At 38.5% G+C, this 25,269-nt stretch overlaps 1 protein-coding gene across 6 annotated transcripts in view; it reads right to left on the bottom strand.

Annotated features, from left to right (window-relative positions):
* The window catches only part of MTUS1 (microtubule associated scaffold protein 1), a 116,657-nt gene that overhangs the window by 34,270 nt on the left and 57,118 nt on the right, over positions 1-25,269 (bottom strand). The window lies entirely within an intron of this gene.

Raw genomic sequence — 25,269 nt, 5'->3', positions numbered from 1 at the left:
CAACCTAGAATTCACTGTCTCGGAATTACCCATTTCACCTGCTGTACATCAGCTTCTGCTCCAGCTAAGATGTCTCTATTCTTGATGCATCTCAAGTATCTTAACATTTTCTCCTGTTTAGGAAAAAAAAACCTCCTGATTTCATAGACTAACATAAATCAACCACTGAGGAGGATTTCCTCTCAAACGTACATTTAAAATAAAGGCAGAACAAAATATGTCTTTATTTAAATGAAATCAAGTCTATTTTGTGTGGGATGTGTTTGAGGTTTTTGGGGGGTGTCTTTTGTTTTTAAGGTATTTGTTTCACATTACAGAAACACAGAAATCTTTCAGACAATTTCCAACCAGCAAACACAAAAGACCCACATCTCTACAGCCCTAATATTGCCTTCGCTCCGTCACAATGTGTAAAAGTTATTAGAGCAACGCAACAGAAAGACCAATCAACCATTTGATCTCAGACCTGTAATTTTAAAGTTTGCCTCGTGACAAGCTATGGCCATTAGGAGAGGACAACTTACAAACATCCATGCAAATAAGGAAGCTGTTGGGTTTAATCTGAAGCAGTACATACATTACCTTTGAGAGGATCTGGAAATTCAGCTAGCTGTAAATTACCACCATAAATTCTTTCAAAACTCCTGCTCTGGGCTACAAATGCAGGTAAGACAAACACACAGGGAAAGCAGTCACAAAACTAAATTGATGGCGTCTGCGGAGGGCCTGGAAAGGCTGGACGTGGGTGGAAGTCTTCCAACCCCCCAGCCCATCCACGGGTTGGTCAACTGTAATTGTTGCCTGTATCCATCCTGGCAAGTGGCAAACACACACCTTCCTGCTGTGCCTCTCAGAGTCCAGGCTGGTGACTGTACTAACACAGACTCCTGAAGAAGTGATGTTTTGTTTTTAAGCTCTGCCTCAGGCCTGTCTGTATAAGCTGGTGCAGACAGTCCCAACTTGCTCTGTTCACACTTCAAGCATACCAGTCATGAGCCAGTTCCAGCAGCAAAGAGACTTCATTTTGCAAAGTTGCACCTGGATAATCTGCCCAACTGAAATGCTTAAGAAGGTGCTGTACCTCAAGAAATTCTTTAGCTGCTTACTTAGTTGGTCTCATCTCAACACAACTGAGTGAAGAGAAACAGCACTTCTCATCTTTCATCTCCCCCTGCATGAACATGATGTGAAGCCCAAGGCGACAACCAAATGCTTCCTAAAGAAGTACAGCAGCTCTCCCTTTACTCTTACTGTAACCCCTTGAGTTTCCCTTCTTTCAGGTCTGGCACTAGCCCATGTCCTGGAACATCAGCTTATTTCAGCTGTCATCAAATAATTTTCAAGTTGTTCTGAACAAACCAATCAACCACCACAGAGGCTTTTAAAACAGGTTCAAGAACGGAACAAAATTTAACTGTAGGCAGGTGAAACCTGACCTAGATGCTTAAACTGACTGAGGAGGACTAAAACACACAGCAGAAATCTCTCTGCCTTTTTTTTTTTTCAGGGGTACAAAGGCTTTTCAGCACATATTTTTTTAAAGCTGTGCAGCCTGGAGGGGGAGTGCAGAGTCATCACGTATTATTCCAGGCATTCAGTCTGAAGTACTGTTTCTGAAGTCTGCGTCTATCCTCTCATGTCAACTCATCTGCTGACTGTGAGTTATTACAGCACTGACTTCTAGCCTCAGTGCAACATTTTAAATCCATCTCTTTTCACTCCCCACTTCTAGACACAGAACTGGATATTATCTTTATACATACAATAATGAAAAAGAAAGGGAAATCTCAGAAGTATTTATGTTCTCCTAAGAGCTCTGTGCCTGTTTAATGTTTTAATCACATGCTTAACAAACACGTATCTTGCAGCACTGGCCATGCAGGGTTTCATGCTGGTAGGACCAAGTCTCTTCCAAAACCAAACCTATTAGCAAGTCAAATACTTCCCTGTCCGTTATAAGGCTGACTATTAGGAAAGAAACCAAATGTTTGTGGACCATACCTGAGTCCTGCAGTCTAAAATAGTTACTTTGTTTGTTTCTTTCACTGGAACTGAGGGGGAAAGAAACAGAGTTTATGACCTTTGGAGCTTTGGTTCCTAGATAAGCCTCAGTACATCTTTCCTGACCCTACCCCAACAGACTCCTACCCACATGAGAGCCTTTGAACTGGGTTCCCTGAGGGTACATGCTTACTGAAATTAACGAATCCCATTAAAATCTCCATGTTTCTTGACCAAAACCATGCCTTCATCCAAGTAATCAGCACTGATGTGTCTCTTGTTTCCCTTTGAAGATACCTGTCCTTACAGAATACAACGCTGGGACCTGTACAACTGTTTTAGGACACTGTCCAGTGCCCTACTTATTGCCTGGAACACTGCTTTTGCCTCTACAGGAAGCGTGTTAATGACCCATTTTCATTTGCCAGCAATCTGGTGAGATCTATTACTATATTGAATCATCATGCTGCATTTGCCTTATTCACATTTCTTCAGATTATAATTTATGTTTTAAAAGTTCCATTAATTTTATACTGAAGCTTCACATGGAGCTCGATTATGGCACTAGTAAAGATACCTAAACAATATCCAAGAAAATGCATTATCTTCCAAATTGCTGGTGTCTTCCCAAATAAAAGTATAAGAACGAGTGTTAGCTAACCTCACCACTGCTGCAACTACCTGATCAACCAGTGTGTGCATTGTTTAAAGAGCAATTTTTGAAGGAAAGTTCAGTGATCAAGACACTCTTAACTATGCCCTATGCTGTTCTAGTGTTACACATTTCTTTGTCATTTGACCAGTAGCCGTTCCTTTTTCAGTCTTGATGATGACAAAGCTAGTATTGGGTGAGATGATGTCAAAAAACCACATATTTTGTCAAACTGAGTAGTGGTGCTTTGGCAAATTCGGTGAAGATGGCAGGAAAAAATGTAAAAAACCACCTCAAAGTAGCAATGTCCAAATTTTCTATCAGATTAGATGCTTGAAAGGAATAATCTTGGAAAGTCACATTTCACAAAGGACTTAATGTTTAAGTCTGGGACACCTTTAAGTGTCTAATTAATATATCAGACAGATGTCTGTCATATGCACAGTAGATAGGCAAGCCTGACTAGGACTCTGAAATCTCACCATGGCTCCCATAACACTTTTTACCTTATGTACCAAAGGCATATCTTACACTAGAAACACTAGTTGGGTTTTGAACACCTTATATACAAAGTGATTTTGTCCCTGCATTCACAGTGTGTTTTGTCAAGTTTACAGGAACTAATATGCAGAACTGAATTAAGTTTTCATAGCTCAGTTGGCTAAAGCATGGTTCTAGTCATTCCAAGGTTGTGGATTCAGTCCCATTCACTTGGGAGCTGGACTCAGTGACCCTTGTAGGTCCTTTCCACCTCAGGATATTTTGTGTGCTTCTGTGGACCTAGCTAGTAAATATCAAGCATGAATATGAGTCACACATCTGCTACAAAGATAAAAGTATTAATAAGCCCACCATACATTCAGAAATTACCACAAACAAAACAAACAAGTTTGGAATGCAATGCAATTTACAGAAAACAACTCTAACATGCACCAGCTAGACTACCATTGCCTCAGGGTTGTCCTGCTTATTTTCTAAATAACCAAGGGCAATACCGATGCTTGATTTTTTTAGCTTGTTTTGAACTAAGACAAAGCCTAACACATATTAGTTTCCCATATCATACCTACATGCCACTGTATAAGGGAAAAGGAAGATGGCAGAATTATTGTATTAGAAAGCCTAGAGCATGGGTGTTTTGATATAAGTGGGATTGACCATATCTACATTAATGAAACTACTTCATCCACCTTAAAAAAAAAAACCCAACAACACACTACCATCCATTTTTAATTATAAAGACAACAACAAAATGGAAAGTAATTGCATGAGGATACTACAGTGCACTGATGCTTTGGTCAATGAGGACTGAGTTAAAGACTGAACTATATTTCCATCTATTATCCTCAGTTTACGTATTTGAATTTTGCTACATCAGTTCATCAAATACACCACAGGTAACCTTAAATCTTTGAATTCCCTAACTTTACAATATACTGGAAGCTAGTGATATGTTACAATAAGGGGTTTACATTTTAGTAAGTTTCTAGTTCAGGTATTTCTCTGAGTAGGCAAAGAAACATGTGAAGCAGCTCTCCTTTTACTTATAGTTGCAGCTGTGCCTTGTCATCCATGAAACACACAACTTCCCAACAAACCAAGCATGGAGTGATGTTGACTGGTGTCTCTCCCTTCTGCTCCTATTTCCTTTGAGTCTATACTCTCCCTTTCTAACTCCTGTACAGTAAGTTGCTCCTTACTGTCTGGTGCCCTCTACTGCTTCATTGCAAGTACAGGATATGGCACACTTTTGCCCTTCATTCTGCAGCCTCTGTCTACAAAATCAGGACCCAGAGTCAACTGGGAGAGGGAATTCCATCATGATTAGTTCATCTATTGGCAAACCATTCCCAGATCCAATGAACTGCCTCCCCAGTGCAAATCCTGATTCCTTTGTTTCTCCATATCCTTCCTGGATACACTCAGGAGTGTGCCTGTGTGTGAAGTCACAGAAATAAGACCAGTATATATCCATACACATGTAGAAAATCCTCACACAAGACCAGAGAGCAGAACGATGTCAATACAGCCTTCTTCCTTTTCCAGCCTTCACAAAGATCCCAGCCCTCACATGTTATTCGGGCTAAAACACAGCCAGAAAGCAAGAAGCCATTTAAACTGCAACACTTAAACGCATTCCTCCTTTAATACTGCAGTCCACTATACCATGCTGAACACCAGGAACACAGGGCAGGAAAAAGCCTCCAGAAACCATTTACATCACTCCTTGTTGAAGCAAGGTAAACACTACCTAGACACAAAAGGCATTTCACCAGACTGCTCAACTGTTTTAAGTCTTACCAAAAAACACCTTACTGCATTTTTTTCATGATACGTTTTCTTCTCCATGAAACCTAATCTGATTTCACATAGATTAAATCACTGACTTTAGTTTCTCTTCATGTCACATTTCACATAGATACTTACAGGCTAGCTGACTTTTCTCTTCTGCTGCTATACATTCACAGCAGACTCCTATGTTCTGGAAAGTCAGATATGAGGACAACTAAGCTATTTTTCAACTACTTTTTTAACATGCTTCCTTCTGAAAGAGCTGGCAAGTGTTACAAGTCATACTAGGGATAAACATCAAGCAAGTGGGAGAGATACTGTTACTTACAAGTCCAAATAAGAATAGTTCATGGACTTAATTTTTTGCATCATAAATTAATTCCGTATCTATATATATAACTTGGCTCCAACAACTCTAGGTAGGACTAGGAAGAACTCCAAACAAATCCAAACAGGACTCTTATAGCAATTAAGCATTTAAGTTTGCAAGCTACTTCCTGCTCATGTACTACAGAGGTCTACTTTTTTGCAGTAAAGGCAAAAAAACCCACAACAAACCAATGAACACAGAACTAATTTAGAACTTTGATGGAATCACTGGACTCCGTCAATTGTGCCTGCTTCTAATTCATCATAGTAATGCCTTCTTCACAACCAACATATTAGTCAACTGTCAAAACACATACTAGCTCAGACTACTGTTAGATTCAAGAATTTGATATTTCCATTTTTTTCTCAACTACTCAAAGTCCTCCAGAGAAGAGATTATGTAAGGCCTAGTAATTTGCAAGGAACCATAATATTCCCGTGAAAACTGCTGTACAAAAGAGACTTGGAAAATACATATTTGACCTCAAGACTAGCACAATAATATGCAACATTTTTTCTTTTCAGTATCTGCAACTATCTTGGATGGAGAGGACAAAATGGTTTTTAGCTTGAACTCAGAAGCTATTTACTTAATCACACTAGTATGAGCTGATGTTATATGACTCTAACAAATGTCACTGATTTAACCATGGCACTGAAATGCTGCCTAAAGGATATTATGGGAGAAAAAGTAGGGCAGACAGTGGGGATTTAAAGAGCCTCCAGAGCCTTGCCTGTATTTTGCATTACTGCCTTTGTGCCAAAACTGTTTCTGAAGCTGAAACACAGTTTCCTGTGTTTATGAAACTCTACAGCCATTTAAAGACAAATCCAGACTATAATCAAATTCACTGATAATGTTTTTTAAAAAGCAAGGTAACAGCACTTCTAAGCACGTAGGAAGCAGTACAATCAGTGCTAAGTTATCCAAAATAATCATACTTTATCTACTAAAAGTTCATTAAGTTCAACTTTAACATTTTCCTCATTAAACTGATGGCCACAGTTTGCAATTTCAAGTTTCAAAACAAATAGCTAGCATCAAAATTCTCTTTTTGGTACATACAGACTCACTTTGTAGAGAAGTCACAAATTTCTGAGTATAAAATAGAGTATAGACCAATTGAGAGACAAAGCTAGGATAAGAATTTTTTCCATGGATCAAAAATCCAAAAAAGTCAGTGATTATATAGGTATGATTAAGCTTACAGACTGGAAATAAATTGAGAAAGTAAGGTATACAGTAACTGTTCAACTTCCCAAAGCCCTTCAAGAATCAGTCCTAGCACTCTTCAGGGTTATGCAGAAAATGCTAATGCAGAGGTTTCAACATTGTTGACTATGTTATCACTCAACAACTTTGTTCCAATCAGTATCTTGGTTAGTTTTAATCACAATCCAAAAATGGCAACCCAGCAGGCTGCTCCTTCCCAGCTACACTGACTTCATTTGACAAGTTCAGGATCAGTCCCAGACTTGGTGTTTTCCCATGACTAAAAAGTAATCAAGCAATTACTTTACAAAAAGTGTTAATCTGTACCAAAATTTCCACACAATGGGCAAAGACATACCATTACCCTCTCGGCAGATGACTACCTAGGCATGTTTACAAGATCACACAAGGGAAGTTGCATTAAACTTTCCTGTGTAAAGTAAAGGATTATCTATTTCTACACTGTTTCACAGCTCAGTTAAGACTCTGAGTTACTCTTGAACAGTACCAATTTTCTAAAGTGCTAGAAATGTTTTTTGCATGTAATCACCCCCACTGGGGTGGTTCACACAGTGAAAGTAATTTTTCCAATTTACAGTTTAAGCACTTGTGTAATCCTTTTGATTACCCCTATCAGCACGATTAACATGAAGTAAAGTCCCTGCAGAACAAACGAAAACTTACGCTATCAAAATTGGAAATCAACTCACAACTTTTTCCTACAGTATTTTAGGAGGCAGCAGCATAACATGTTTTAAGGAATACCAATACAGTTGAACATGTGTCTAAAACAAAATTTGAAATGGTACTTTAAAGCTACCTAGCAGTGAAAAAGCATTTGCTAGTCAACAGAATAGAACAGCACCTTAACAGAACCACTTCAGTTGCTGCTGGTTAAAATCACCCATGTGAACTCAATCTTTCGCGCTTCACTGCAAGTTCAAGACAAAAGATATCACATTTCAAGTGCCTCATACCAGCTCTAAGTGCTACTGGAGCTCCCCATTTTCATAAGACACACAAAAGGCACTTCTATAAATTTTGGCAGTCACCACATCATGGTTAAGGACCTATTTGTGTATTTCCTGTCATGTTAAGCAGTTTCCCTGCTATTAAACAGCACAGATATATCCCCAGGGATGTGCCTAGGACACTGCACACCATTGTTTCAGGAATGGCCTAAGTGCAACCCATCGGAGCCTATTGTGAAAACATCTTGCCAGGCTGAAAACAAAACAGAGAACAGAGAAGCACCCAGCACTTTCATTAGCTAAAAATATATCTCCACCCTTAGAGAGGCACAAAGTCCTTCTGCTGCCTGCTAAACAGTTAAGGGACTTCTCTTTACAGCCACTCCTAACTGAACTGCACAACTGAAGACCTTTTTGGCAAATGCTGCCCGACAGGTACCAGTGCTCCCCTCGAGGAGTCATGCCTCACTTGTCATGCCTGCTGTGGAGACCAAGCAGTTCCTGTGGAAAAGGTTTAAAACATTCAGCACATCATTCCCTGCATTTCATGTTCCCCTGAGTCTCTTCTGCTCAAGCTAACAGACTACAAAGATGGCAGACAGATTTTTGCTTGGCTGGGAAGGCGGGAAGGGAGGAAAAGAAGACTACACAAATGTTCTTGTGCAGCTGACACCTCAGGAAACTGTGGTGTTCACTGGGATATACCCATAATTTACCACAAGGACCAAAGCCCATATGTGAGACTAATCCCTGAGAAAAATCTCCAAATACAAACACCTTTACTTGTGCCACTAACATAGGCAGCAAGAAAAATATTCACCGTACATTACACACACATCTTGCCTTCCTTGACCTTAAATCCTAACTGAGGTCACTCTTGAAATAAAGAAATACAGGTTTAATAGCGTTATGCTACTCATTTCATATCAGGACCTTTTTTCTTTTTAATTGGCAAAATGTCTTAACTTGATAAGTGAGTTAAGCAGGTAGCAGATTGTACAACAATATTTGTGAAAATAAGCAAGCCATATTGTATTCTTTATACAGTAAGTGGTCCATGCTTTGGATAAGAAAAGCAAGTTTTTTTGTGGTCTTCTGTTTTATTTGGAGTAGAATAAATTGCAACTGGCTTTATAAGAAATTTAATTTACACTTTTGCAGAAAGCATTTCCAATAATCCAGTTTTACCACCTAAAACATTGGAAAAGGTTTAGCATGAAGCCTGTTCTTGTAATAAATACAGACATAACATTTCAAATAATTTAGATACTTCTGCTATAAGCATTATCTGAGAGTCTAAAATTATTATTACAGAAGTGAAGCAATCAATGAGTAACATTCATAATACTATGGCTTTTCTACTGAGGGACTGCTAGTTCTCTTTGAGAAAAATATGAGCTTTCATTAAAAGAATTTCACCACAGATGTTCCCAGTCTAACTATTTCCTGCCTAACTAGAGGTATTTCCATAGCATCACATACACACTGTTTACACAAGGATCCTGAGGAAGATCTTTTACTTGCTGTAAGTGTACAAGCAGCATACTATCATGACAAGAAGTTGCAAAAATAAATTTAACCAGGAGTTTAACACAGGACCCCAGGTTATTAATGCCCTTGCTACAACTACTAAACATAAGTAAAGATGATACCAATTAAAGGTTCATAAATAGCAACTGTAAAGAAACATCATGTCCAGATACAACTCAGGTTATTTAAGGTGAGTTATTTCCACTTTTGAGTATCTGGACAGCTAAAGTGAATGAGATTATTTTTATCTTTTTATTTACACTATTTAAAGATGTAAGTTACACTGTCAATACATTCATTTTTAAGAAGATCAAATGCTATTTTCTTCTCCCTGTAGGAGAGAGAACAGAAACAATACCCCATAACCTAAAAAAGTAATGGGGAAGAACCCAGTTGGTGCACATGGTTAGAAAGGTGCTAGTGATGCTGCTGGTTTAGTTAACAGTAACAACTTTAAACTTGTTACTGTTGAACTGTAACAATATTATTCCAGCTAGCCAGCTTGACCAGTGCAGCCTTCACAGAGTTTTTCCCAGAAGACAAACCAGGAGAAATAGTGTCTGCTTGTAAATAATTTTCCAAGTAAGTTAGGTTTTGACATGATATTGGGTCAAACAATCAAGAGCTGCTTGAAACACCACAACTTCCCTAAAGACATCAAATCCACCACCTTTGGACACAAGTTATTCCTATGCATTGCAACACTGAGAGATTAATTTTTTTTTTAATAATATACACAGCAGAGATGCTATTTCACTACATGACACTAAATTAATAGCCAATCTCCACAAACACAAATCACCACTTTTTGCCAATCATGGTAATGAGAATGCTAAGTACGGTCCCAACCTACACATTAATTAACATAAAAAGAAATTAACTAGAGATGGAAGAAACTCTATTCCCCTTCACACATCAGAGTTTTCTGTGCCAGCAAAGAAACAAGGGTAACACAACACAGTGAGGCAATTGGCTGCAAACACTCAAAATGTTGCATTCTACCACTGAAATCTCATGGTACATTCCTCAAAAAACCAAAAAACCAAGAAAGCTATTGCTGTATGTTTTAGAAAGCTCAGATTAGAAGGGCTGAATAAGTAGTAATACTTCGTCTGTCTGAATACTGCAAGCCATTTCTACTATGGTAACAGATTCATTTGCACAAACTGGAAAAGGCAGCTTTAGAAGTTTAAGCCTGGTTTTACCACACGGGAAATCCCCTGAAGTAATTTAAAAGCTATTCAAGTTTTTAATTTTAAGTGTAGCTGCTTGTCATTTTCAAACCCTAACCTACTTCACAGCAGTAGAACTTGCAGCCAGACCCTTTTCACCTATTATACATGTCAAGTGGGAAAAAATTCATGCTTAGAACATGCAGTAATATTATTAGAGATTATTTGTTATGTCTTTTATATTTACTCTCCAATTAACTTTTCTTCTATGAAGTTGAGCTTGAAGCAACTATTCTATTTATTTCACATTGACAAATACTTGAGGCATCCTCCACATATAATTAATCCCTTCAAGTGAAGGAATACCAAAATCCAGCATCAATTGCTATAGTGGAGTAGAATGCAAGATGCTATGAATCTGCTCTTCCTTAGCACACCAGTTGTTCCTTCTCCAAAGATTTTCTGGGGCAAAGCTGCCCATTTCAATTCATTTTCATACTTTATTAAATATATGCACAAGTTAAGTGTTAACATCACATGTAAGACACTCTCTTTTGACTCTGGCATGTTGGGTTGGGGGTTTCTTTTGTTGTTTGGGGTTTGGGGTTTTTTTTGGGGGGTGGATTTGGCAGATCATTTCTGTACCGAGGCTTCCTTTGAAAATACTAGTGCTATCTTCATTTTATAGCTACTGCAAAGGCATCCATTAGATGAAACGTCTATAGAGTACAAACTGTACTTACAAACCCCAAAACACAGAGCCATGACACCTGAAAATAAGAATCTCCATTTAGTTATCATGTACATGCCTACTGAAGCTATGACCTATTAAGACTGAAATCAGACACATCAGGCAGGTCATTTAGTACCCAGTCTTGAATAGATTAAGTCAGGAGCAGAATCTCATTGACTTAAACAGGAACATGATTAAATTCAAAATCCCCCATGACAAATGGTTTCCAGCTATTCAACTTTTGCTCAGAACAGATAAGCTGGCTTTACTTCTGAACTATTTTTTCCTTGGTGGGTGACACAAACACTTAACATACTTGTCCTGTATAAAATTTCTCTAGCAGACTTCTACATTTAGAATACTTAACAGGATTCAGTGCGTTGGGTATCTTTCTATGGTGCTGTAACAAACTGTAATGTCAGACATGAACCAGTAATTCACTTATGCTTCACAGGGATGGAAAAAAAGCCGTATGAACAGTTAAGCAACTCATGACACCGCAGGCTTTCAGAACCCTTTTTTAAGAGCACTGCTTTGCAATGCATGGAAGTAATTTCACAGTTCATTATGTGATCTGAAGAATAACTGGACAGAAGTCATTGAAAAAGAATGTCAGCTGCTCAAATATATACATTTATGATGTTTGCTTGTTATTAGCAAGGAAGTTTTTAAAACCGGCATTGCTAAAAAGACATGTTTAGTGAGCAATGGAAGTCACCAGCAAGACAAGCACACCAAGAACAGTTTGCTTAAGGGAAGGGAAGGAAAGAAAGAGGAAAAGCAGCAAGAAAGGCTGGATGAAAACACTTTGCATGTATACAACAACAGTCTACAAACCTTGACAAATTCTGAACAAAAAGCACAGGAGCTTTGACCTCCATTTGCAAAACTAGTTTCTTGTCTGGATTTTTATCTTTATACAAGAGAAAACATAAGCAACTCAAAATTACTATTTTGAATCATTCATAAAATAATGTCTTTCTCTCACAGTTTATACAGAACTGACGATCTACACAGAGATGATGATTTACTCTGTCACACCACTGATGCATGAAGAACGTAAGAGCACTTTTGTCACTCTAAAAAAAATCCTAACTGACTCAATAAAGGAAGCAAATATAACATTTCACCACTGAAAAATAGTGGTTCCTACTCTTCTCTGCCATATTTATGCAATTCTGAAGTGTTTAGATTTTTGCAGTTACTTGCTACAAGTAATTTTTGTAAGTCACAGGATGGGTAAATACATTTTTTCCTGAAGGTTTCAGGATTTTTTTTTGCTGAAGAGGGCACTCATTATATACAGTTAACAATGCAGGTGTACTATACTTCCAGTTGCTGAGAAAAATGAAACTTCAATGTCTGCCTGCATTTAAGGAGAGAGAAGAAACTTCTGGATATCATGACCTTGAAGCAGTGTAAAGCACGCAGTCATGGAAGTTAGATGCAAGGCAACAAGCTGAAAGACCTTAAAAAACTACTTTAAATGTATAGTAAATTTCACCTGGATTTATTCCGTTCCTAGAGAAAAAGAAATCTGATTTTATTTGGTTTCCCCTGAATAGACTGCATGCTTATGTTACAACATATCTGAATTACTCTAGGTACTTCTGACACCTCCTCATGGATGAGATGCAAGTAGTGCAAACACATCCAGCCCAAGGATCCATTTAACGCTAAGTGTAATGACTAACCTAGAGTAATGTAACACCAGTGTAAACAACTGTATATGCACCCATGCTCCACACTGTGAAGAAACTGCATCAGGCTGCTGCAAAGTATCCTCAAGTCAGAATGAAAACCCAAGAACGAGTTCCATCCTCTTCCTCCCAACAGCGCTTACATTCTAACTTCACCAAGTTTCTGCACTGCAATTGTCAGGCAGGACATGGCAACAGAAGAATCCAACTTGACTTGTGCTTTAGATTAAAGTCTACATTTTAACAACTTCCCTGAGTATCTCAAGGATGCTCTACAGTCATAAAGGCAATTGTTCTATGCTATGATCAAAGGGAGCAAAGAATGAAATCCATGATAATGCTTATAAGAAGTGCAATCTATGTCAAAACCAGAGCTCAATGTTTACATAACATCGATATATATTTATGTTCCTACGTGGACCCTGGAATTCCTTTTTGCAATTACCCTTTCCCTTATTTATTGACACACTCCCTACTGCTTATGTGACCTTGGAAAGAAGCCACACGTCATTTTAATCAAATTAAACCACTACAAGAAAAGATAGTCATATTGGTGCTGCCAAACTAAATATGGCTCCTCCTGGCATTTAACAACAAAAAATAACCTTTAATGCCTGTGATATACATTGTCATTGCCTGATGTACTGTTGCTGAGTTTTATGAACCTGAAATAATCACTAACAAGCTTCAATGCATTCTGCTGTTTCAAAAACCGCAGTATTATCTATACATACTTGCATTCTCCACTACAGAGTATGACCTGGTTTTCAGATGCCCTACTTTTTTGGTATATTCAGCTCTAGCTAACCACTGGTCAGCTTTCTGCTAACATAGTGACTTCCTACAAGACACAGAAACAGCAAAGCAGAAGGGGTAAAGCAGGCAAAAACCCCTCTAAGCTTCAATGCTGTACCATTAGCCTGTACATATAGAAAACACACAGAAAATCTATTCACCACTTCTTATTTAATGAAGTGCTGCTTTACTAGAACACAGGGCTTGCGATCTATTTTACATGTTGTATTTCACAGACACATCCTTCAGGCAGGTTTTGCTTTCACATCACTCAAATGAAATAAAACCACAAATTGATTCATATAATTATATAATTCTTGTGACACCCGCACTGACATTTATTTTTCAAAATTACACAAATTTCAGTAGCACTTAATGAACATTTGGGAGACTGAACATTCTCTCCCCTCGCCTTCCCTTTAAGGATTTTTGGTCCTGGAATATGTGTTATGTAGAAATTTCACACTATTTACATAGTTATATGCACAAAGACACCCTTTACGCAAGAATTTTTTTTTAAATCCTATTTAAGGTATTTAAATCCTAGTTCAAAGCCAATGCAAGCAACCTGCAAACAGAAGCCTGTATTGTACAGTTGGCTTGTATTATGTTCATAAATGAATTTATCATCCTGGAAGAATTCCGAAGTCAGATTTACTTTGGCAAGGATAAGAAAGGACAAGGCAAATGGTTTAAGCTGCTATGTGAAAAGACAGGATAGTAAGGAAAGCTGACTGGTAGCACTGAACTCCACAAAAATAAAAGTAGAAAGGGTGGTATTCAAGTGAGAGAGGAAATTCCTGAGTGAAGAGCTTCTGCAAAACTAGCTTATTTAGCTGCATGCTCCCCTCTAAGTAAAATGCAAGAAAATTGCAAATAGTGCAGTGGAGAAAAATACTTATGTAACATGCAAGATGCTCTCGGTGTCTCTAGATGTCACATATCTCAGCTCAAACAAGCAAACAACTTCCACCCCTCATCCCCAAAATGACATATGTATATCCTGGAATAAAGCTTACTTTCCGTAATCGTGCTTTACTTGCTTTGCCTGACACAGAAGATGAAAATCAGGTCAGGTGCAGCTGAGAATTTTGTGATTTTTTTTTTGTTTGTTGTGTTTTGTGTGTGTATGAATTAAACATGCACATACTTGTCTTCAGTCTCAGAACTTCGTACCTTTTAGGTTTGTCTTGAAACAAGAGGCACAAAAGTTTGCTTGTTCCATTTGCAAATAAGATGTATTAAGCAGAACATCTATGATAACAGGTAAGTATTCAAATATTTCCCACAGAAAGCCACATCGTGACAGCCTGTATTCATTCCACTTCCCTCCCTGCTTCCCCCCTTGCACCCCAACATGATACAGAAAACAGTGCTCCCAGCAGATAACCATTGAAATTATTAGATAAATATTTAATAGCACAGACTTCCTGATACTATTTTTGGACTTGTGCAAGGAAAGAGCAAGTCCCAATTTGCATTTCATAAACAGAATAACCATCTTCCAAACAAGCAGTTCAGCACACATACAGAGACTTAGAATATGAAACTACTTTGCTCAAAAGTCAGACTTCTGGCTGAAATTCAAAAACTTTCATGCCCAGTACAGTTCTTATTTGCTAAAAATAAGATGCTGTTGAAGTAAACAAGATATTCACTCAGTGCATGCTCTAATCATCACATTAAAAAGGCACAAACCTGTGTGAAATATAACAGTGCTTTTCTTGTAGCCAGAAGGTAGACGAATGTTTCGAAGCAACCCCTTTGCTGTCAGCCTTATGCGCATGTTGGATAAGGAAAATTTCGGGGACCATAACATGTCTTCAGTGCAATTGGAAGACAAACAAGAGAGAAACAGGCTCCATGTACTGTCACATACTATGTTTTTAAATCACTACTGGCAGAAGTGAGCAATTCTTGCTAAAGAAAACAGGCTTGAAGAAATAATTAAGTCTCCATTCCTTTGCTGTTACTCCTTATGCACAGACAAGCAAAAAATCAGTAAAAGCAGATATCCACAACGTAAATGTTGCTGGCAGCTTCTCCTCACCAGATGTTCTGAAAACAAAGCTTGTCCTCAGAATAAAACCGACTTAGTGATTTGGAAAACCAACAGCCTCTGAATTGCATCACAGTATCGATGCTCAATCTGCTATGGGACTCCGTGGGCTGGGAACTGGAAAAGGAGAAATGGGAGGAGGAGGATGAGGAGGGAGGAGGAGGAAGTGGGTGGTCTCACCAGCTGAATATATCATCCGGCAATGTCACAGTCCATGTAATTTTTCTTTGGAGACTGTAAGGAACATTATTTGAATATTCCTGGAGGCATATTTCAGCTATGCTCTCCAAAATTCTTTTCAGGGTGCACTTTTTAAAACTGTTTATTTCAATCAAATATTATGCCAACATTTAAAGTGTTAACAAATCCAAAGACACGTCTATTCTCTAAGAACAATTCAGTATTTGAGAGCTGCTTAAGGGAAATTCTGCTTAGCTTGGCAGCTCAACACTGCAGATGCTTCCATTTATCATCAGAGGAGAAGGATTCAGGACTTAATTTATATTAAAACAGTTCTCTGCCAGCTGGGTTTTGAAGGCACCCAAACACTGAGGCAAATAAGCAGTGTTGGAGGAATTCTTACAAAATAGATGTTGTTCCCATATTTGATTAGCCCTCATATAAAAACAAAATTTGTTCTTACTATTTAATGAGCTCAAAAGTTTTGCATACACTTACTTTGCTGGAGTCCACAGCCATTAGTAAAAATTAAATTAAAAATAAATTTAGAAAATTCAGGAGTAACTGTTTTACAGATTTAAAAAAGTCACATTTTTTACCTGTGACCATGACTAGAAATACACATGCTGGCCCACCTTCCTGTGCAGAAAGAAATATTTCACTACTTTGCCAGAGGTCAGCAGCTGCCTTCCCAGGCAGCCACTGGAGCAGGGACCACCCAAGTGCTCTCAGCCAGGGCTGGAGACAAGACAGTGGCAGTTCATACTTCTTCGGGGTTGTTTGATGAGCTGCCCTCCACAGACTTTGTAACTCTTTAGAGACAACAAAATTAGGTACTTTTCCATTGAGTCTCCATTTCAGCAAACCACAGCCAATGTTCTCTAACATCTATAACTTTGAACAGTTTTTCCAGTTCCACAGGCTATTAACCCAGCTTACTCTGAAAACGGTATAAGCCAAATCACGCTGACAGCTCTCATTCCAGAGGTGCCTTACCTGTCCTCTCTTTATCTCCACAAATCTAACTTCTATATTTTAATAGCATGTGTTACTTGCTCAAGACGCATAACACTTTAAATTCGTAGTGCTTATTTATCACATCAGCTAGAACTAAAAATAGCATGTTGTTGCTGTATCCGGGTATCTCTAACATCACGCAGAGCCCGGTGCAGTGACAGGGAAGCAGATGCTCACTGTATGTAGAGCAGAAGAGCTGCAGCCCAGTGCTGAGACAGTCAGACCGTCAAGCCAACCTCCACAGCAGATTGTGTGCAAATATCCCTGAATGTTTTCAAAGCAGGTACCAAAATATTTATTTCCCAGCACAGTGATGAAACACCAACACTGAAGTACTACAATACATCTTCAGTCCACACAAATCCATTCAAAGTAAGTACAAAGACAGTAAATTAGGTTTTTTTGTTAGGTTCCCCGGGCAGCCTCTGCACACAACAGGGCATGCATGTCATTACTGCTATAAAACCTCATCTATTCCTTCTAGTCTGAGGAGTTTTGGCACTAGCACTGTGTTCATCTATCTTTCCAACAGCCTGCAGTTCAAGACTCTTTCCTAATCCAATACTATTATCAAAGACATTGCCCCCTTTCTGGCGTGCATTATTACGCTTGAAAACCACACTGAACAGTAAACCAGAAGGCTTGTTATAGCACAGCACAGTAGACTTGTGTATTCTGCACAGTTCATTGCCACATCTCATCAAATATTAGATTATTATTGTCAAATCTTTTCTTAATTAAGGCAATTTGAGATGTTGACTGAGCTTACAGCCAGTCTTCAAACATCATCTAGCACCCAGCCACATCAGGTTTTACCCTTTTGCCAGGGTACCCACAAGAACTCCCTTTTACTTCCCTTCTGTCCCCACATTTCTCCAATGAAGGAACTGCCCTATGTAGTAAATATTCTCTCACCTTCCCAATACAATGCTTTCACAAAGGCAGAAACACTCCAGTCAGGCTAAAAAAAATCCCAAACCACCACAAACCAACAAAAACACACCTAAAAACAACCCACCACCTCTCCCTTTCCTTGTAATAGTGCTTAGGAGAAAGATAAAGAACTCATTAGCTGTAAAACCAGAGAAGGTGGAACACCCAGCTGAAACCTCACTTCCTTCCTAGGAATGGGAGCTAGAACAAAGAATCTCTACAGGGCAAACATGATGTAATGAACCAGTTTGGAAACTGCGGAAGGAATGAATTACCATACAAAATATGAGCAGATAAGAGCTCTATATGGATATCAAAATCCTTGTAGGAAAGATCAAAACTCCTCTTACAGAGATACACAAGTAATACTTTTACTGCCTCTGTGCGGCTCTTTGTTTGGGTGGAAATAGGCCATGAAGAAACAGATACATAATTATATTATTTGTAAAATACTTTCCGATTTAACAAAAATGCCTTTCTAGCCTCTAGAATTTTAATTCTGTTAAACCCCAGAAACCTGAAACAAGTCTGCATTATTCAGAAGTAGACCTGACAGCACTAATAAAAACCAATGGATGCATGTCTCATCTAGTGTCATCTAGTACCCAGTGCTCAGAGAGCTCTGACAGCAAGCCAGCAAGAGGACTGCCCAGCCCAGTCTGAATAGCTCTCAGGAAAGACTTAACTCACAGAGAGGTTCGTCCAATATAATCTTTCCAGAACTCAGTGTCACACCACAGCACACTCCACTGTGGTGGCCATGCATGTGCTAGCATGGCTTCCCTGGCTCAGGAAAACAGCACTTTCCACCCTTGTCTGTACTCCCACGATAGCCATCTAGTGCCTGGTGCTGGCAGACTACAAAGCCAGGGCTTAATCCATGGGATCTTAACACAGCATGCCAAGAACATGCACTGTCTACATTTCATGCATAACATGAGGATCACAGAGGGCTCTTTTTCTTTCTTGACATTAGAAAAGGGTGATTGAAAAGAGCACCAGAAAACAGCAGAATAAAATAGGAAGCGATATACAGAGGACAAAAGAACAGACAGATTTTATTTACTAGCACCTTGCTGCTTCCCTCAGACTCCAAGGGCAGAACTGGTGATCAACATGAACAAAGGGGCTCTATCCTGTTATGACCACATAATTCAGTTTGGGTTGCTAAATACATCAGTACCTGATGACACCATCAGATTGATGGAGGGGCCAGATCTATTTTAACCCTAGCAGATTCAGTGTATCTGCCACTCCCTGGGAACATTAGTAATACGACAAAAAAGGAGCAAAGTGCACTTGCATCTATAGGCTCTCAATTCAGCCTCACAAGGCCAAATCCATGGTGTTTGTGTTTCTGTTGTCCCTTTCCCTCTTTCCTCATCCAACAATCACTAAGAATGCCATTAGAACACAGTTAAGTGTCTCATTGTATAAAAGTCTAAATCAGGAGCTACATTTTTAGATCCAAGAAGCCCATGTAAAGGACACTTGGCTCCATGTCACAAGACAGCAAGAGCAGTGCAGAGCAGATGGGTTTTACTGGCATGCTTTACTTCAGGAAGAGCTGAAGGGTGATTGCTTATGCAAAGAGAGATGCAAGAAGCAGGAACCTACTAGGAGCCAAAGGGTCATCTGTGTCCTCATTTTTATTTCTGGAAAATTATTGCCCCCACTCCACTTTCCTATGATCACCTTGCTCTAGCCAGTGCTCCAGTTTGAAAAGTAATCCTCCTGTAGGCAACAGTACCTGCTGCCACAGTGAATGCAAACTACAGCTTCAAAGACTAATTTTAAGCTCAAATCCTCCCCTGAAGAAAAAGGAAACATCTTCCTTCCTAAGAGCAGGAACTAAAATCCTAAATAATTTATGTTTCTTCTTTCTGTACATAGAAGCTTTTAATCATTATAAATTCAGCAGCCTGTCAAACTGAAGGTGATGCTGCAGTGGATTCCCAGACAAACTGATACAAGAATCAGGCTGATCTGTGTCTCCCTCATGCAACACTGGTATTTACATTATCTGCACTCTTCACAATGGAGAGCAGCCACAAAACACTGCAATAATAATTTAATTTTTAAATTCTGACTTAAGGGAAGTGCATTTGCAAGACATGATTTGCCTTTCAAAATGGCATTTTTGTTAGACTGCCTCAGTCAAAATCCTACAGAGCTGCTACTCTACAACAGTGTACAATGTCATCAGCATTAGGGTAACACACCCTAAAATATGAAATTTCAATGAACCAGCCAGATGTGACAAAAACTCCCAATCACCTCTCTGCTAGGGACTTCTGAGGTTCCGAACAAGGCAGGTGTATGATTAAGTTCTTGTGAACTCAAGCCTCAAGGAACAGACGAAAAATAAATGTTTAAACTAAGGCCATAGCTTACAGAGCAATTAATTATTTATTCACACAATACTGATTTACAATCACTTTGCAAGTGTATTTCATCCATGGCCTCATAACAATACCCAGAGAGCCTCTAATAAAGAGCAACATTGCAAGTAAGGTCAATTTAGGCAGGTGTATGTCCTAAGACATGCTAATGGTTTATCTGGAGAGCACAAAGCACATTCAAGAGAACTCACTGTCTTTTGCTTGCCTCTGTGGGCATTGTATGCTCTCCATTACCCCAGGCATGCAGACAAAAAAAGGCAGATGTACAAGTTGTTTAACCATCTTTGACACAAGACTACGAGTTTCATGTTTCTCAGACAGTTCAATGATCTTTCAGGTATTAAATCCACCTAATCCCCTAACAGGGTCCAATGAACTCCAGCTCCCAACACGGCAATTTTCTTTAACTATCTCTTGAACTGAGCTGATGCAATCTGTAGATATCTCTTTCAGCTGCCCTCTCTACACACACACAGAAGCTGGCCTATCCAATACTTAAACAAGTGTGAGAAAACCAAAGCTCTGTGCTGTTCTCCTGTGTGGCTTGTTATTCAGAAAGATCAAAATAAATACCAGAAAAGAGAGCCACAGACATTCCTCCCCACAACAGAATAAACACCACAGAAATAAACTACAAATATTCCTGCTGCAGAAAGCCTGTAGCATACTTTTGCATCACCAGGAGTTTGGAGTACGGCTGCATGCAGCTCGAGAGCAAGTTTCTCACAGAAGTTTGAAACTAAATAAGAACAAACATCTCTGAAATATCTGACTTGCAATCCAGAAAACAGGTCCTTACTTAAAAGCATTAACAGAAGAAACAGACCTTATAGTGTGAAAACCATTTCAGTTTGGCTACAAAAGGCCTGAATGAATCATTGTCTGTCACTATAGGAAAACTGATAGAACCCACAACAAGTCCTCATTGCTGCAATTTTAAAATGAATCCCAACATTTACAGTCTACCAATTTGAGAAATTGCCTGCAGAATACCACTACCACTGGAAGTAGATGGCCCATATGTGACTCCATAGCAATCCTTGAGGGTTTGGAATTTGTTGCTTTTTGTAAAAATTTCTGTGGAAGGCACAAGGAACAGCGCTGACTATTAGCATGGAACAACAGACAACCTCCTCAAATTGTTCATTTTCACAAGACCAAATTTCACAAGTTTGAGAAGAACACTAGGAACATGAATGCAAATACACAGACAGACTTACCTAACAGCTGAAGGGACCAATCTGGAATACATTAAGACTGCGTTGTTATGTACCTCTGGCTTTTTTTGCATCCTATTGTCTCTTCTCACAAACACACTACATCAGGAAAACACCATTTTTTTAAAAATAAAAACAAAAAGAACCCCCACTCAAAACAGATGACTTCAGAGTTTAGGGTTGCATTCTCTGAACATCAGCACCAGCCATTTCACTTTGAAGACTTCTGGAGCATTGTAGCACTCACTTAAGAAATTAAATCCTTAGATCCAGCTGTTGTACTATACTTAATTTAGTAACAGTGGAAAAATCTGGCCAAGAAGGCAACAGCTATTGTGTTTCAAAGATTATTTCAGGTTTGTAGTTGTTCCCTTAACTCTTCAAAATAAAAATTGTTATATGTCTCCAATGAATACATTTATTAAGAAACTCCACATACATTTAGATTGATTCTGCCTTTACTTATATAGAAATGGCAAAACAAATGCCAGCTTTCATAGCTGGTTCACATGCAGTAGCTACACTACTTAGTAGCTTTGCTGTCTGTTTATAAGAGCATTAGCCTGAAGGTATTCTAAGGCTAGATCATGAGACAATTGAGTCATTCAGACAGTCCTCATAGTTCACATAGATGAAAAAAACATCTAAAAAAAGACTATAGCCAGCTTTTTATTGCAGATAGAAAGGCAACCAAATAGTCCAACCACAGTAAAATACCTGCAAAAAGAGGTTTAAGCCTGATCTCTTAGTTGCTTTTCAAGGGAGAAAGGGAAAACACAAATTTACATTGCTCAACTCCCAGAATTTCCAGGGTGCAAAACATGAACTACATTAAATGGATACAGAATCTAATCTTGTTCCTGTGTCACCCCAGAGCAGACAAAACTGTTCCAATTTCTTCTGCAGGATTTCCTGGCTTTTCTTTTGGAGATAGGGACAGAGACAGAAAAACTGGTGAACCCAACTTATTTACAAATGCTGAAGCCCTTAACACCAGAGACTGAGAATCCAGTCTATCCAATACATTTATAGTGAAATTTCCAGTTAGAGCTAGTCAGAAGTCCTACTTCTGCAATGTGGAAGACCTGGACCTCTTGGCTGCCAGGGCATATATGTTCACATATGTATCAAGGCATTTTCAAGTCTCCAAACAACGCCACTGCCTGCACAGTTTCTTCTACATGTGCAAAAATGTTTATAAGCAAATACACACCACCCCCCAATCAATAACAAACCCCAAAGGATCTTCTGATCAGATACAAAAGGAGAAACATGACCCAAATAAGTCACTTGAGCACATATACCTCATCAGTTGGGCTTATTTGCCATACACTGCTGAATACTACAGATGGTCAACTGAAGACCTAAGTATCTGGCATTCATAACAATGTGCATCAGCTCTCAGAATAGTCTTCCCAATTTTTAAAGAAAATACACATTTTGACACAGTAAAACGTGTAATTTAAAAACATTAAGTCTTTCTTGTTGTTATTAAAGCACAATCAGAGTGTGATGTACATTAATCCTTGTTTTTCAGACAGGGAAAGTGCAAATATTTTGAGGGTAACCCATCAAAGAAACAACAACATAAGAACTGTTTTCTCTGAGTTTCAACAGGGATGACTAAGAGCATGAAAGAAAAGGGTACAAACTGAACTTTAAAGTATGCCTCCAACTTTTGTCTGAACCAGAATATATATTCCATCACAGTGCTACAACATATGACATAAATCACACTGTTCATATTTAATAACACTTTACAAGTGTATCCAGCAGTTTTCCCAGCTGTTCCTAACAACAGTCTTATGCCACACACAAAAGTGTAACTTGTTATCCATAATACACCACAGATTCCTTTTGTGGTCATGGAACAACAGGATAAGCCAAATATTCACATGCTTTATTCCCAAAATGATTGCTTTACCTTTGGAACTGCCAAACAGGATATTTGCTTTTGCTTGGCTTACGTAGTTTCAGAGATTACTGCATTGTAACTTATCCTTAACATTTGGTCAATAGCAGAGACCTGAGATGTGAATACCCACTGCATCCACACACACTGCACTGTGATACACTGCAGAGGGATTAGACAGAGGCAGCTTTTTCTAGAGAAAGGGCTGAAGAAAAAAGGAAACAACACTAACTTTATGCATTTTTAGAGACAGTTTTGCACCTGGTTTAAAATTCCATCTCATAAGAGGCAAAATTTTTATTCATAGTTACATTAAGACATTACAGTAAGTGCACATGAACTTCCTTACTTGAAGTTAATGAGTTAAAAAGTATGCTAAAACATTATTCTCAAGAAGTTCATTCTGCCTTAGCTTTAAAGCCAGTGCTGAAGAAATACACCACAGAAATTTTAGAATTTATTTGATGCACTGAACATCACCCATGAAAAATGCAGAATTCGGAAAAAGAAGCCTTGTGAATGTTTTAACACAAACAAGAAACAGTTTTACAGGCACACTAACGGTATGGTGTGGCTTGCTTTGTCAAGTAGATTGTGGCTGCTGCATCACTGCTGTAAACAAATAGAAAATGAAGAAACAGCACCAACAGTAAGGGGACACCATATCTAGAAAAGCCTGTTTTTTCATCCTTGAAGAAATGTGAAAAGCAGCATGAAAAACTGAGCTAGACATTTAATTAAAGCCTTAATATCGTAATCAATTATCAGAGTCCTGCTGCAACAAATTAGTCCTGGGCACATGGGCAGGAAATAGAACTGGGGTTGGAACTCCTCACTAGACAGAGCTAAAAACTGTAGACTTAACTATGGCACTGAAATAAAAGAACAAAAGCATTACACTAGCTGCACTCACTAGAACAAAGCTTCACTATAATATCAAAGCCAAAAGAAAAAAAAAAAAAAGAAGATAGTGGGCCTCATTCTACATGGTACTGGCTGGCATTATTTCAGTTCATTTCAAAAAAGATCATTTGTCTTTTCTTAAAATGTAAGACATTGTACTGAAGAATATCCATACAGTCACACAGTATTTTTATTCTGTAAGAACTATCTGCAACTGTAAGGATGGAAAAAACTTCTCAAAAATGCAAAATACTCCACCAGAAAGCTCTGCATTCATAAATGAGAAATTATACTAATGCTCTGTATAAGTTAAAAATGCATTAAGTTGAATGGTTAGTAACTCCAGCTTTGGAAACTGACTCAGTACAGTAAGCAGTTCAGGTTTGCTAAGACAAACACTGAAATACAGCCATTTTACTGGCAAAAGCATGAGTAAAGAGCATTTACTAAAGAATTGCTCAATATTACAGCCAATTTGGAATTTATGGCTGTGTTTTTAAGGCATCAAATCCAACACTTCAAAGCTATGTAGCTACATGCTTTATTAGGTCAGAAAAGATGAATCATAAGCAAAATTCTACGAAACCAGTAAAAAGGAGGGAACATTACTTTTCTGCATGGAAAGTAGAGAAAATGTGCACACTAAATTTAGGGGGAAATAAAGGTATATTTTGAGACTATTGTAAGCAAGTGTAAGAGAAATTTACTTTTCTATTTTCTAGTCCAGAAAGTGATTTTATTGCTTATTGGGAGTTTCCTCAATTGAGCTGATCAAGACATTATGCTGCTAGCTGAATCATCCTCTACATGCTTATACAACAGACTATGTTTGAGCTCTTGAAACTCAGCATCAGGCTTTACCTAAACTAACATTAGTTTAGCCAAGTACCAATAAAAGCAACAAACAGAACAAGCACTTTGTGCAAAGTCTGACAGAAGCCCTGATTTTTAACAGAAGATATCAAAGTACTCTGCCCCAATTAGTATGCAGACATTTGATACCCTAGAGAGTAAAAGACAAAAGCATTAAACTTGTGTTATGACTATAGGAAATTTAAAAAATAATGCCACAGTCCAGCATTACAGGTCAGAACTGATTTGCCCAGTAATTCCAGACTCAAATTTACAACATCTGCTTGGCTACAGCACCTCTTTCAGAAAGACATCTGCTATTCACTCAGGGAACACAGGGCTTTCCAGTGATCTTCAGTATCTTTC

This window comes from Lichenostomus cassidix, chromosome 4, assembly GCF_008360975.1.
Source record: "Lichenostomus cassidix isolate B80296 chromosome 4, HeHo_3.0, whole genome shotgun sequence".
Taxonomy (NCBI): Eukaryota; Metazoa; Chordata; class Aves; order Passeriformes; family Meliphagidae; genus Lichenostomus; species Lichenostomus cassidix.
The sequence above is the reverse complement of the archived record's forward strand: the minus strand, read 5'-3'. Positions and strand labels throughout refer to the sequence as shown.